This window comes from Benincasa hispida, chromosome 2 (assembly GCF_027475165.1).
Source record: "Benincasa hispida cultivar pf3 chromosome 2, pf3_genome.v1.1, whole genome shotgun sequence".
NCBI classification, from domain to species: Eukaryota; Viridiplantae; Streptophyta; class Magnoliopsida; order Cucurbitales; family Cucurbitaceae; genus Benincasa; species Benincasa hispida.
This window is the reverse complement of record NC_143479.1, coordinates 39874589-39890545: the sequence shown is the minus strand read 5'-3', so window position 1 is coordinate 39890545 and position 15957 is coordinate 39874589. Positions and strand designations below refer to the sequence as shown.

The window sequence follows — 15957 nt, the reverse complement described above, 5'->3', positions numbered from 1 at the left end:
TGAAATAAATGCTAATTAAATAAGGTAAATTCAAAAGACATTCATTAAATTCAAACATTAAAAACAACAGTAGGGTACCCATAAATCATAAATGATAATAAATAAGTCTGAAAACGATTCTTAATAGTAAGTTTAAACATCAAAACTGAAAGTTAAGAAAAACATGAAAAGAAATCTAAATCTCATGAGCGGAAGCATAAAACTAGTCCCAGTGACTCGATCACGAATTCCGCTTGTTCGTCGCCGATGCATCTCTACCTTTACTTGAAACAACAACATGAGAAAGAATGAGTATAAAATACTTAGTAAGTAACCCCACTACTAGGGTCAGGTTAGGCATCTATGTCCTCTAGATACCTAACTCTGGTGAAACATATAAACTGTCCTAGTCCTCATGGGACATATACATACATGAAAAATTGATTTCTATCCTACTGTAGTTAACTATACCCACTACCTCTGGTGAATCCCGAAGGAAATACAATAACTGGTGAATCCCAAAGGAAACACAAACTGGTGAATCCTGAAGGAGAAACAATAATTGGTGAATCCCGAAGGAAACATAAACTGGTGAATCCTGAAGGAGACGCAATATCTAGTGAATCCCGAAGGAAATACAATAACTGGTGAATCCCAAAGGAAACACAAACTGGTGAATCCCGAAGGAGATACAATAACTGGTGAATCCCGAAGGAAACACAAACTGGTGAATCCCGAAGAAGACATAATATCTGGTGAATCCCGAGGGAGACATAATATCTGGTGAATCCTGAAGAAAACACAAATTAGTGAATCCCGAAGAAAACACAAATTGGTGAATCTCGAAAGAAACACAAATTGATGAATCCCGAAAGAAACATAAACTGGTGAATCCCGAAGGAAACATAATAACTGGTGAATCCCGAAGGAAACACAAACTGGTGAATCCCGAAAGAGACACAATAACTGTTGAATCCCAAAGGAAACATAAACCTAGTGGGCATTCTAACTAATCAGTAAAGTCACTATCATAGACTCGACACCATAATTATCACAATATGGTTCTATGACATACATATATGTCTCAACATCATGACTCTACAACATACATACATGCTTCAATATCCACAGACCACATACAACCTCATGAAATCAAATATCATCTCATGCTAGCATTAAGTATCCATGTGCACAAATACATCTTTCAGATCCTCAAGCAAGAACATACATCAGTTATACTAAAGTATCAGTTCATCATGCTATCATTCTACTATAACATTCATCCATCATGCTAGCATACATCCAATGCCTGGCCCGTGGGCAGTTCTAGTAGTAAGATTACTTACCTCGAAGTCAAATTCAAATATTAATCCAAGCTAATGATCTCCAACCAAATAAGTCCTGAATTGAGTCCCCTAACACAGACATAATACTAAATTTCAGTCTTTGGAACCAAGACCCAAACATATAAATTTAATCAAACGGTCACCAAATAACTTACCTAAACGAAACTTGATCAACAGACACTCGCAGGATTTCGACTCCAAAATCTCCTCTTAGCAGATTTTAAAACTCAATGGATGACGACTTAGAATCTTCAAAATACTTAAAATTAAACCATTCTTTTAGTCCAATAATCAATAGGTGGCTGACAACCAACAACAATGATCACAACGCTTATCAAACTACTTGCCGAACGAACTCGAATCTGTTGGATAGCACGTTGCGCACTCTGAAGTACTCCAATCTTGGATCTAAATTCCAAATATAATCGGCATCAACCAAAAAGAAAACCAAAATTTAATGGGCAACCGAGAACATTCTAAACTCAACCGCTCTTACCCAGAACTTACCGATCATTACCAATTTTCTGCAAAACGAAAAATGGTCTCTAGCTTGATGGCCAATGCCTCAAAACTTCCAAATCTTGAATCCAAGGTTTTTCTCAAGATTTCGGCAAAGATTGGGCAGTGGCAGCTGATGGCGCGTCGGCTCATAGCTACCATAGATAGGCAGTGGGTGTTGCTGTCGATCGGCATAAATTGTTTGGGTTAGCGGCTGGTAATGAGGGTCTTGCATGAGGAGGGTTTGCGAGAGTGAGAGAGAAAGGAAATGTCTAATTTTACAGATTTTATTTAGCAGCTATTACGAATAAACCAGAGTTTCAAACAACGATCCAACCGTTCAAAATGAAATTCTATATGTCTCGAATAGACTGACCAAAGTTGATTACGATCCAACGGTTCAAACTCCGAAAATCGACAATTTTGTGGATGCTGTTGCTGAAAAACCAAACTGCTTTCTCCCAATGTTTGGCCTCTTTTCACTCTCATTTAATTTCGAAAAAAATCTCAATTATTTTATTTTATTTTTTCAAAATTTGAAAAGATAAATAAAATCTTTTATCACTATATCTCCAAAATCTACAAAGATTCTATTAAATTTATAAATCAATTAACATTTCAAATTATCTTAATTGAGGCTTCAAAAACTAATATCTATCAATTTGATATAAATTAAATCCTTCCAAATATTTAAATCAATTCAAAACTACATGAAATTAATTATCTCTTTTAATTTTTTTTTTAAATTGGCCATAAAATCCAAAATCAAATGGAAGCAAAATTCAATATTTTTAAGATAATCAGTTAGAATATTTAATCAATTAAATTCAATTTAACCAATAAAAATTTTCTAATAATTTTAATTTAATCCTAATTTTTCAAATGAATAAGAAATTTAAACTCAATAATTTTAGATAATTAACTTAAATTTTCTTGAAATTGAAGATGTTAGACAGAATCATAAATTTCGGCCAAATTCTCGTGGTTTCTGGCCAAATTTTAGGGCAAAAATCATGAATTTTTAGCAACTTTTTATCAACCTTTTTTTCCTTTGGTTTTTATTAGGGCTGTAGGCGGGTCGATTCGGTTTAGAGGCAAACCGAATCTAACCACTAAAATTAGGAAGGGTAGATGGAAAACCGAGCCGACCGGTTTCTAATAAAGACCGCGCCGGACGAACCGCCAAACCGGCCGTTTCGTTCGGTTCGGCGCAAACGTGCAGGTCGCGAGTTGGACAGTACGATCATCCAGTTCGACGGTGCCAACACACATAAACCACGTCATTACGACGTTCTAGTAGTTCTCTAACAACTCTGCACGTCTCCATTGAACTGGGACACAGGAATTGCAACCAACAGCTACCAACTACAACGCGAGAAACGCACCCTGTCATCAGATTGACCCACGATAAACTCCGGCTGGTTCCCATCTGCACGCAACGTAAACGGAAGAAGAGGGAAAAAAATGTGGAGAAGTGGAAGAAGAAGAATTGGTTAAGGAGAAGAAAACGATAGGGTAAATTTTGGTGAAAATGGTGGGTCCACCAAATTTTAGTTTTATTTTAATTATTTTTATTTCAATCTTTTTCTTTTTACACCTTTAAAACTAAAAGAAAATGATTTATAGGTTTTTCTTTATATATTATTGATTTTTGGATTATATATATACATATATATAGAAAATGATTAAATAGCAGTGTTCCTAACCACTTCCCTATTTCCTCTCAAATCTATAAGTCCTTTCCTTCAGCCCTGAGATGTAAACTTCCATTTCCTCGAAAGAAGAAAAATCTTTTAAATATGAAAGAAGCTCACGCACGCCATCTCCACCGGATTCACCACGTGTCACTGTCACGATTATTTAACACAAAACTACGAACCAGAAGATAATTTCTTTATTTTTCAACATAATCGGTCGGCTCGGGTTACTACCGGTGCGTCCTCGCTGAACCGAAGCCGGCCAGTTTTCTATCGGGTCCGTCGAGTCAATAATGAACCGGCGGCGATTTGGGCCGGTTTTGGCGGTTCCGTCGGTTTCGGCGATTGTGACTTTGCAACCCTAGGTTTTATATAATAATATAGGTTTTTTATTAAATTAAATAAAGCAAAAAACTATTTTTTAAAAGAAATCTTATCATTTTTCTTTTTAGTTGTTGTCATTTAAAAAAATATAATATCAAAGAACTGTATCTACTATCAACCAAAACATGAACAATAATTGTGTTTTAGAATCTTTGTTCATTTTGATAGAAGCAGATAAAAAAAAATGTAACTTTTGGTTGAAAAAGTTGGTGAAACATTGAAGAAATGTTGGTGAAAAATTCAAGTAAAGGTATAAAGGTACTTTCACCCATGCTGACATCATCTTGAGACCAAAAACAAGTTTTAAAAAATTGGTTCATTTTTAGAAATGAAAACTAAAAGAGCCCATTTTTATCATTTTCTCGTGAATCTGAGTATTGTCATCACTTTTTTGAGAGTGATGAATGAAATGATGAACAACAGAAAGTTCAAGAAATAGCCCAATCAATCTTCATCGGAGATTGCCTTCAATGTTGTCGAAACGAGAATTTATAGGTATCACCCCAAGAAGACGACACATTCATTGCATGGGAGGCTCAACCACATAGGGTGGTGATAAGAATCAATAAGATATTCCGCACATTTCGGTTGGACCAATTACAAGATCTAAGGTAGCAAAAATTTAACAATCACTTATTCTTCACGGGATTGGATATTGATCCGTTTATCCTCTATTTCATATGGAAAATGCTGATCCAATAGACGAAGAATCATTTGGAGTTTTGAAAGTCAATATTTGCTCGGTTGAAGTGGAACATGGAGTAGACATTAAGTTTCCATGAGTTCGAAGAATCTTTGTATTAACTTCACAAACATTTTTTTTTTTTTTTGTAATTCCAGCTTTAATTTTATTTCTATGACTAGTCAAAGATGGAGACTTAATGATGTTACATTAAAGATGGTAGTTGAGAGATGGAGAACTCTTTTGATGTTTTATTTTAACTTTCTCTACTTTACATTAAATAGGTTTAGAATCTCTACAAGGCTATGTAAAACCTTCTCTCCATCTATTTGTAATCAGATTATGATTCTTGATAAAGTTGATTGTGAAGTGACTCAATCTAGAACAAGATTTTCCAATCTTGCTTCTAGATCTTCGATAGAGGTAATCTAATTCTAGCATTTTCTCGAGATTGACCTAAATTGTAGAGAGAGCTGTTAATTTCTTAGATTCAAAAGTTCTTGCTACATAATAGCTTGTATCATCGGGCGGTTGAAGGTGATTTTATAGAACTCATACTTACAATGGCAGCAAAATGGACAGTGGAACGACGCCGACAGGGAATGAAGCCACAAAAACACTTGAGAAAACGAGGAAGACAGAGGTGGCGGATGCAACAAATTACCATTTCATCTTGATTTGAATTCCATAATAGTTCAATCATTTTGTATGTACAGATAAAAATCGGCGTTCTCAAGTTTTCTTGAGTTTAGAATGACAGTATTCAATTTGAAATAGACTGATTAACTGTCATGAGATTAGTCCTTTTATCATATTTTACAACATTTCTCTCAATATAATTTAGAATCTTGCTTCCTTCCCCCTTTTGGTATTTCTTAAATCAACATTGACATACACGAAGGAATTTCTTATATATATATATATATATATATATATATTTTAAGTACAAACGGCCACATGGTAGAACATATATAAGTCCCCTCACTCTCTAGACAAAATTTTGGAGATAGGAAATCTTCCGACAGTCTACAACGGATGTGTTGGAATCGTGAATCATACATATAGTCGAAAAGTATCGGGTATGTATGTATGGGGCTGTTTAGAGCGTTGAAATGTTATAGAATGTTTGGAGTACATAGTTGTATTGTCTTGAGTTCTTATATCTGTATTTGAGTGTGCAGAGTTATAGTTTTGTGTACTCTCAAATAATTTGCTTGTATGAACACTATTTTTTTTAAAAAAATCTTATAATACAATTATTGTACCAATTCAGTTTTTTGTATTCAATTATTATCTTTTAAATAATTCTTTATTATTGTTGTTTTAAAAAATCCAGTCAAAATTTAAGATTAATCGTAAATAGTCAACGAAATACCAACATTTAAAAATACGAAATTTAATTCTAAGGCAGGGATGGACGTACCAACTTTTAATCTAAAACTTTTTTCCACTTTTTAATACTAAATATATATATACAATTTTCAATCATGACTTAAATTTTGAACAGTATTCAAAAGTAAGACAAATAAAAAATAAAAATAAACGAGTGAAAGTAGTATTTATAAATTTAATTTTTAAAAACTATCGAGAACTAAAGGGTTATGAATGATTAGTTAAATATTTTAGTGAGACATTAAAAAAAAGGTTTTGCTTATGTTTGATTTTAGGGATTTTGTTGAGACTTTTCTCATATATATTCATGGATAGTTTTCTATTAAGGTTTTATAGTGAGTTTTTGAATAGTAGATTTTGAATATTAATGTTGTATATGAAGATTTTTTTTTTTTTGAGAAATCGTGTACAAAGATTTAATCCAAAATATTGTGATTTTTTAATGGACATTATATAGATAAATAATTGATATACTAAGCAAATAAAAATGAAAACTTGAATGACATAATTTATAGATAATAAATTATTAATATATTCAATCACATAACATTGGAGGAAAAAACGATGTATGTATTGAAGGTAAAAAATGGGTGCATGGAATTAGATTGAAGTACCCTGGTTTCTTAATAAAATTGATATAATGGAAAAAAAATTACACTTGAAGTATAATGAAATTAACTCCAAAAAGAATAAAGAAATAAAAATGTAAGTGGGTCATAGGAAGAGAGGAGAGAGTGACGAGAGTGACAATCGGGTATGAGAATGGAGGAGACATAGGAAGTGGGGGGTGGAGAAGCAGTTGTTAAATGAGGGTTATTGTGCACATGTTGAAGGAAGTGAAAATGGGAGATGGTATATTAGTGGACCAAACAATGATATAGGAGCTATATCATCTCTCCACATAAGATATTGGGCCCCAAACAGGTCTTATGTGTATTATATGTATATATATATATGTATGTACATATGCATATATGTATAACTTTCGATTTTATTTCATGCACTTCAAACATAAAATATATCCCTTGATTTGAGAGGCTAAATATTTAAATCTCTCACTCTTCATTTTGTTGAAGTAAAAAAATGTGGCATCAAATTTAAAAAAATGTGAATAATTTTTCTGTAAATGTCAATGTATATGAATATTTCTAAAAAAAATTATAAAAATAATATAGTATTTAAATTAAGGCTAAATTAAAGAAAATATCCCATAACTTTGTATTATGTTTAAAAAATATTGCTCCAATGAGCCAAGCCCAACAGGTTGGGCCATACGCTTAGTTATTGAAGATGGGAATGCTCCGACCAAGCCCAAACGTTGTCTTAGGCCTTGGCCTTGGACATTTACTTTTTAGGGTCGTGACGGGCCAACCCTATGATGACGATGAATTTGAGTATTGTCTACTCAGATTTGTGTCATAAAGCCTCGTAGTTAATTAATTATTTAATATATACTACTACAAAAATTGGATTATGTGACATTTTTCCAATGTCAAGTAAAGGATATATTTGACGCTTATAAAAGCATCGAGTATTTGACTTAGTATAATGTGATAATTTGATTATGGAAAAACGTCAAGACAAATATTTCTTGATACAATTTTCGTGTCAAGAAAGATAATACATTTGAGACTGATGACATGTCAAGTTGATTAATTCTTGACATTTAATACTTATCATATGTGATTATTCTTGACATTTTTTATTTGTTAAATATATTTTTATCTTGACACGAAATAATGGACAAGTTATTTAATTCTTGACACATTTTCAATGTAATCTATGCTTTTTTTTTTTGTTTCAAATTAAATATTCAAATTTAATTTCCATTTCTCATTTTCTGCATTACATGTGTTCCAACAAGACAATTTCATCAACTAAAATAAACAGTTCCATATATTTCAGGTCTATATATCAGCCCAATAAATCTAACGTTTCATTCTTCTATTACCATTCATGTATATGAACAATTTCAAAATCTACAATAGTATATAATCTATCAATCCACCCATATATATGATAATTTCAAAATTACAAGACCAATCCATATGTGCTATATATTCAAAAAATTGCAAGAAAAAATTTATATTCCCCACTACACATTTCTTTGAAGTATATAACATATAATGGCTATGAACAAAATATTTACACAAAAAAGTTTTGAGCATTTCCATGTAGTCACAGACACAAAATTTATAGGAATTCCATCAGATATAGTGACCTAAATATTCAAGCATTCCACACGTACTTCAACCAATTCAAGTTGCGAGTATGAGCTCATCTTATCAATCCATAAAACATAAAAAGTCAGATATACATTTTACACTATTTATACATTTTATGAAAAATAAAATTGGTCATATTTACACAATTTATAATGTTACAATATATATAAGTAGTTTAAAAACCTACCCATGATTATAAGAGGCAATAACTAATTGATCTTATTCGGAAGCCATTAATCTACTACAAAGGTTTCGAGCTCTAACTTCTCGAGTATTTTGGCCCGTAGATATAAGAGATGGATCTACAAAACAACCAAATAATAATTTAATAAGTAACTAATAGTAACTATACTTCATAAATAATATTAAACATGCATGCATGGGACTAGTAGCTATACTTCATAAATAATTTCTAAGTTAGATGACTATGAACCCATATGAACAATTTTCAAAGTATAACTAACTATTAACCCCGTATGAACAAATTTCCATACAATCAACCCCGCCCCCATATTGAACAATTCCAAAATTATAATATCAATGCTAGATGAAGTAGTCATAGCCAAATCTTGCTCACTATTCTCCCGCCTCCCCAAGAATTGATGGGGTTGATGCCCTAAACTCTCATAGGGTCCTGTAGTTTGTAAATACCTGTATTGAACAAACTCTTGTGATGTAATAATATGAGATATTTTCTTCACTGTTGTCTATGAACATGAGATATTTTATTTGCATTTACCACAAACCAATAAACTAAGATCCCTGGTTTTCGTTGTAACTTAAGCATTTATGTGGAGACATCACTAGAAGAAATTCGGGCTTTAATGTCAGTTTTAAATCGAAATTAAAGGGCTTCAATAACATAGCCTTCAATGTCGGTTGCAATCGATATTAAAGACCTTTAGTGAAATTTTCAACCGACATTAAAGACCTTTAGTGAAATTTCCATCCGACATTAAAGCCTCTGTTTTTTTTTAAATTATTAACCGACATTGAAGCCCGAATCTGTCTGTTTTACATTAAATGTAAATATGTAGAAGGGCAGAGGAGATATTTGAAGACATCTCATTTTACTTTACTTTTTTTTTTCTTTATATTAAATTCTGCGACTTCCAAGCAATAGACTAAAAAAATCTTACCAATCTTACCCCTCCCTTCTGTTCTCTACAATCTTAGCCTTTTCCACTTTTACAAAAACTATTCTTATTGCAAAAATGAGATCCCATTTTCAATCAGTTTCAACTTAGCTCTTCAACTTTGTCTTCTTCAGCAATCTCCCAACTTATTAACAATCTCATAATGCCTAAATCAATCTTTGACTACTCTGTTCTAAATCTAAGACAGCCAAGAATAAGGAACCCACCAATATCACATTGACAAAATTTTGAAATGCTACTACTTATACAAATATTCTTCAACTTTTAGGAATCGAAAGACGTCTTAATCACAGATTCATACATCATGTCAAGTTCAAGTATAACAAAACTAGGAAAGGAAAATATCAGCCAAATTTAACTATACAACTACTCATAAGAGGTTTTGAACATAACTGAGAAGTAAATAACCAAGGAAGCTGTCATCAGCAAACATTCTATTTCTAGCCCATTCACATCACATGAATAGTGATTATCGTTTCAGCCAGGGGCTAAACATTTTGTCCAAAAGTACAAGCATGCACTTCATACATTAAACAAAAATAACACAGCAAGCAGAGTAGTTTAAACTCGAGAATCCCACAAGCACTCCAACTGCACTTTTCCAGCCTTTAAGAGTATCTCAATGTCTTTTGGAGGGTTCAGACCAAGATTACAGGCACTCTCCCACCGAGCCATTCTGTTCATTCCAAGGCTAGGTTCATATCGAATTGCCTCAGCATATTCTCAGATGCGCCATAATCATCTAAAACAAAATTCAATGTTCAAAATGAAACAAAATGCAGATTATTAAAATAGATATATAGCAAAACGTAGATTCTTTTTTTTTTTCCCTGAAAACTAAAAGAAAGCTAACATTGGGCAAAGAAGTATTATTAAAATAGATATATAGCAAAACGTAGAACTTAACTGTAACTGGTATCCCCACAACATTCTCACTCCAACATGCATAATCCTTCATAAGCTAAGAAGTAGGGATACAAATATGAAACATAGATACAACACAACAACAGTGACACGTCGTCTTCTAAAGATCTAAGACAAATGCGGAAAAGACACATGCGGAAAAGACACATTTTTAAACATATATATAAGGAAAAAGACTTAGAGTAGAAGGCTCTTATTGCAAATTCCAAGCTCCCAGACTTAGAATAGAAGTTCGGAAGAGAGTTGCCAATACTAGTGTCGAAATCTATATGATATTTGATGATATATGCATGAACCTGCTTCCTAAATTCGATAGATTGCAAGGAACAACAAGCATTCAACACGATTCCGAGCGTATAGTTTGTAGGATAAGCTTCAGTTTCCAACATTTCTATGAACACTCGGAAAGCAACCAAAGGCTGTGAATTCTGAACATAACCAGTCACTAGAGTTGTCCATGCAATGGCATTTCTTCTAGGTAAATTATCAAACACTTTGCAAGCAATTTCCATGACTCCACATTTCGCATAAACATTAACAAGAAAAGTCATTACAAATAAGTCTTCATGAGTCCCAGTTTTTATGATATGTCCATGGATAATTTCCGCTTCTGCAGCTAAATTCCTATCTATACATTCTTGCAATAGCGGAATATAGTAAGAAGTTTCAATTCTCGTCCATGAGTCATAAACGGGTGTTACATTCTAATCCAATATGGTCCAAAGAGAAATAAACACACTATAACTTCTCAAACATGAATTTTCATATCATTAAAGTCATTTGGAGAAACTTACTAACTGTTCTTAAAACTGCAAGCATTCAAAAATGCAATTACCAGGAATAATTTTTACGTGAATCCCTTGCTGTTGCAATAAATCCATCTCCTCCCCACCCCTTCCAAACACCTAAAAAATACACAAACAACATCATTAAAAGTATAGGGTAGAACGAACCTGGCAGCGCGTGTGGCGGAGACATGCGAACGACGACAATGCCTTCCATGTCTCTTCCAAAGGTATCTTAAATATTGAAGAAGAAACAACAAAAGATGACATTATTTTAGTAATCTTTCTTTCTTAGCTCATACACAAGAAGGAAAAAAAATAGGAAATAGCCAATTTAAACATATTCTTCCAAGAAAAACAGATAGATCTCAAGAGTTGATATCAATAGATGAGAGAATCTTCTTTTTTAAGATCTTGAAGAAGAGAAGCTTGGTTACCTAGATATGAGCTACGAAGACGATGGAAAATTTTCGGCAACATAACAATTCTACCACAACAAAAACAAAAATTTACCTTGAACCTGATCAAAGAAACACACTCCCAATAATATTCCACAACCACTTGTTCTAAATAAAACTATTAGAATTCCCAAAAAATGAATATTCAAGAACACATACATCAATAAGCAAATTTATCTCACAATGTACTTCAAATCTCAAAATTTGTCACAAAAAGTATAACAATGATTTACAAAAACTCTCCTTGTAGGTTTCTTCAGACATTCAAACATAAACAACAATGTTTTACAAAAACTCAAATCTGATTACTCACTTCACTTCAAATATCAAAAGTTGTCACATGGGCATTCGATCTTTTACCTCTAGATTCATGGACTCAGTTCCTATCAATGAAAAGAAAAGCCAAAAAACAAAAACTCAGCAAAGTTCTGAATTCCGTCGATCTAAACAAATATCTCAATAAACCACAAAATCTATAGAAATAAGTGATTTCAAAAACCAACAAACACAAGTAGTTAGCATAAGAAAGGAGAACTCTTCCTTAGAGTTAGACTCTTTCTATAAATACTTGAAGAAAAGTTAACAATGAATAAAATACCTAACAAATGAAAACATATCACAAATCCAACATGTAGTTCTATGGAGCAATAACAAAATCTAAACATCCAACAATAAATTAGTAGACGAGATCCAACTATTAATTAAAGACTAAATGCCCTAATTAAACTAAATGTCATCTCCACTAGGCACGATAGCGTTTCATATAGTTCTAAACATTTGCATTATGTTGAAGGATTCTATCTAGACATTTGCATTAAATCTTCCCTCTAGCTCTCTAGCATCATCAATCTTACCTACTTTACACAGTGAAGACACCATAGTCGTATAGCTAACCACGTCAGGTGGGCAACCTTTACTTGACATTTTGACAAACAGCTTGTGTGCAGCATCAACACGATCATTCTTGCACAGCGCCTTCAAAAGTATATTATATGTAAAGACATTAGGAACTAAACCATCTTTCTTCATATTAGTATACAACGGATTAATTATTTGAAACCTGTTTTCACTCAGTAATGAATCCAAAAGATCATTTCTTGAGTTTTTGCAGTATAACCAGAGGGCGAGTTTTACTACTGTGGCAAAGGTCATAATTGCACACAACTAGATGAATTGTTCTGACGATAGACTTTCAAATGGTTTATCTTGAATTAGTTGTTCTACTGGTTGAAGCAATACCTGAAAGCCTAAACAAGAAATCCAAATGGTTTAGCTACTCCGCATTGTTAAAGGAACCAAAATCATATATAATCATGCTTTGCTACCAATAAAAGTGATATGAAATTTTGACGTAACCAAGTTGATCCAATAATTAAAGATCCTAGAATACAAATATGAATAGAAAATTGCAGACATGGTCTTTGCTAGTTACAAGACATTGATGTAATAACCACCAATAGTGGATGTCAATCTTTTCACTTGTTATAATTGAGAAAGGGGCCTTCATTTCTAGCAGGAATATGAGGTAGATAGGCAATAGAATTACTAGAATTTCCTACTCCTCGATCATGATTCAAATGACTGAATGAGAAAATCAATGCACTTTCAAACTGGTTTACAAAACAAGAGATACCTAGTGTAGCCATGACAACAGCAAATACAATAATGCCTACTGGTTGTACCCTCAGCTTTCCAATCGGGTATTTATAAATATTTCCTCGCTTCATATACAAGTGAGTAAACCAAAGTATTCTGCCAGCCATGAGATCAAGTAAGGAATCCAATGTTGATGCAACAATGGCTATGGATCCACTCCAAATGGTAGCATAAATCTGCAAACTGTCACTAGAGAGTGAGTTCAAGGTTTGGAATAAGGGACCAGAACAGAGCCTTTAATAAACCACGAAACAAACTTGACATTTATCGATTTACTAATCATTCGAAACCTGTTTTCACTCAGCAATGCATCCAAAAGATGAATGTATATCTTCATCGTCGGCTTGCACCCGTTTTTCTTTCTTTTTTTTTTTATGCAACAGACGAGATCCACCCATGAATGATGGTAGCATGACACGGATGGAGATCCACGACAGACATGGGTTGGTGGTAACTAGCCAAGAACGGACCTGGTGGTGCGCACGGCAGAGACACACGAACGACGGATGAGACGTGGGTGACTGGGTACGGCGACGCACAGTAAATCCGGGCGATTGATGAGACGCCGAGTAGATCTGGGCCAAGAACGGACCTGGTGGCACGCAGCAGATCTGGGCGATTGATGGGACGTGGGCGACTGGGTGCGGCGGCGCGGGTTGCACGACGAATAGACCTGCACAGAGGTCAGATCTGCACCACGATAACCTCTTCACCCACAATCGACGGACGAATGGCAAAGGTTTGTAAGAGAGAAGTGAGAAAGAAGAGGGTTTGAAAAGGGAAGTGTGAGAATGAGAGGACAAAGAAAATAGGGGGAGAGTGAAGAGGAAAACGAAAAAAATGGGGGGAAAATAGAGGGTGAGTTAAATAAGCGGGTCTTTAATGTCGGTTTAAAACCGAAATTAAAGGTACCCCTACAATGTCGGTTTAAAACCGACATTAAAGATCTGCTTTTTTTAAAAAAAACAAAATCGACATTATACATCCGATTTCACTTTTTCCAACCGACATTAAAGTCCAAAATTCTTGTAGTGCATACAAATGGATCATGCCTTAAATGATAACCAACATGGTCTGTAGTATATGAATATAAGAGGGAAACCTTATCCTGATGACGCTACGGATGCAGTCCGCTTTGTAGATAGTTACAAGTGTTGTGACGTACTACAGATGGTCTGATCCTGATCATTCATATGGAGACATGCGAGCGGAGGTATCCTATACAAAGGAGTTTGTATAAGATCGAACCACGAAGTGTATAGTCTCATTATATAACGCCGTTCATGACAAAGACTTCACTTCACTAGGATGACCATAGGTAACATGACCTTAATCCTAAGTGAGTTGGGAACTCTTGCCTTTGAGGGCGATCCTTTGATTTGCATGGGTGCAGTGGCCAGATTGCCGACTCAAACCTACCACTTTGGGGATTCGTCTGATTGGGGAGCTGGAAACTCAGTTACACAAGATGGAATTCACTCATTCCCCGAAGCAGGGTAAGTAGATAGATTTCTCCCTTAAGGGCTGATTCCAGGGCTTGAACGATGTGACGCCACACACCTTCTCATGGCCCGAGAGGTGTTCACTCATAGTAGGATTATGATGTATTGTTCATTAGAGGGATCAGTGGTACTTAAGGAGTTAGATGTAACTACAGGGGCAAAATGGTAAATTGGTCCAACTGTACTTACGAGCATCTATGAAGGGTTATCTTACTGTTGACTGGTTATATCCGATGGACACAGAAATATATCTATAGTGAGAAGAGTACAACTGTCAGTTTTTAGTGGAGTGCCCGACAGTTAACGGATGGTGGATCTCGTGGCTAAAGAGTTTAGTTAGCTATTCACGTACCGTTGGAGCTTCAAGCTACAAGTCCATAAGGTCCCCTTGGTAGCTCAATGGATTCAAATTGAGAATCAGTTTTTGGGTCAGTTTGAAGTGCTCAAATTGACAAGAGGGAGTTTAATTATATATGATATGATTAAACAACTTCAATTATATGTGATATAGTTGACATGATGTATGAAATACATTAATTGGAGAAAAATGATATAAATATGATTTATATCAAGTAAAGGAGAAAATGAATATGGTTTAAATGTTGCATATGATGTGATATTAAAACTATAGGTTATAAATATAATATGATAAGTTAGTTATTATATTTATTTATAACTAAAATAATTATGAGATAATTGTTGGTGGTTTCTCCTTAACCATGCGTGAAAGTGGGAGGTTGTATTTAGTTTTCATAACTGAAGGATAAAATGAAAAATGTTTTCATTTTGGAAGAGAATTGTAGTATCGCATCATTTGAGTACACTGCCTATCGTTTAGGTCACGAGAGACTACACAACAGCTTCAAGTGTTTGTCTAAACGATTGTGTACATGTGCATTTGTCTAAACAATCATGTAATCTTTTACTAAAAGATTGCGTGCCTGAGCATTATTCTTAAAATGATCAAGCTGTTTTTCTTAAGCGATCGTGTATCTTTACTAAACGATCAAGCACAAAGTCTATGCGATAGACTTTATACTCTCCCACTTGCTTGGTCGTTGAGTGCGATAGTTGTTTCCTCCAAACCTCTACCAAATCCAACAGAACCCATACCTCCTAGATTCTCACTCCGAGAATACCAAGGTCACTGAGTGGTGGTGTCCAAAAGGTTTACTTGTTCGTGGAAAAGGTTGTTCGTGATTGACCAGACGATCCACTAGATGATTGGGTTGGCGTTCTAAGTGATAGCGAGAGATGCTGGTCCAAAATATT

At 34.2% G+C, this 15957-nt stretch overlaps 1 long non-coding RNA gene across 1 annotated transcript; it reads right to left on the bottom strand.

Annotated features, from left to right (window-relative positions):
- Nucleotides 1-9764: 9764 nt before the first annotated feature.
- On the bottom strand, nt 9765-12618 carry LOC120071361 (uncharacterized). The gene is made up of 5 exons (XR_016527919.1): nt 12588-12618; nt 12382-12502; nt 11841-11910; nt 11120-11303; nt 9765-10102 (listed from the first exon to the last, which is right to left on the bottom strand). It is a non-coding gene; the product is annotated as an uncharacterized LOC120071361 (long non-coding RNA).
- Nucleotides 12619-15957: the final 3339 nt, after the last annotated feature.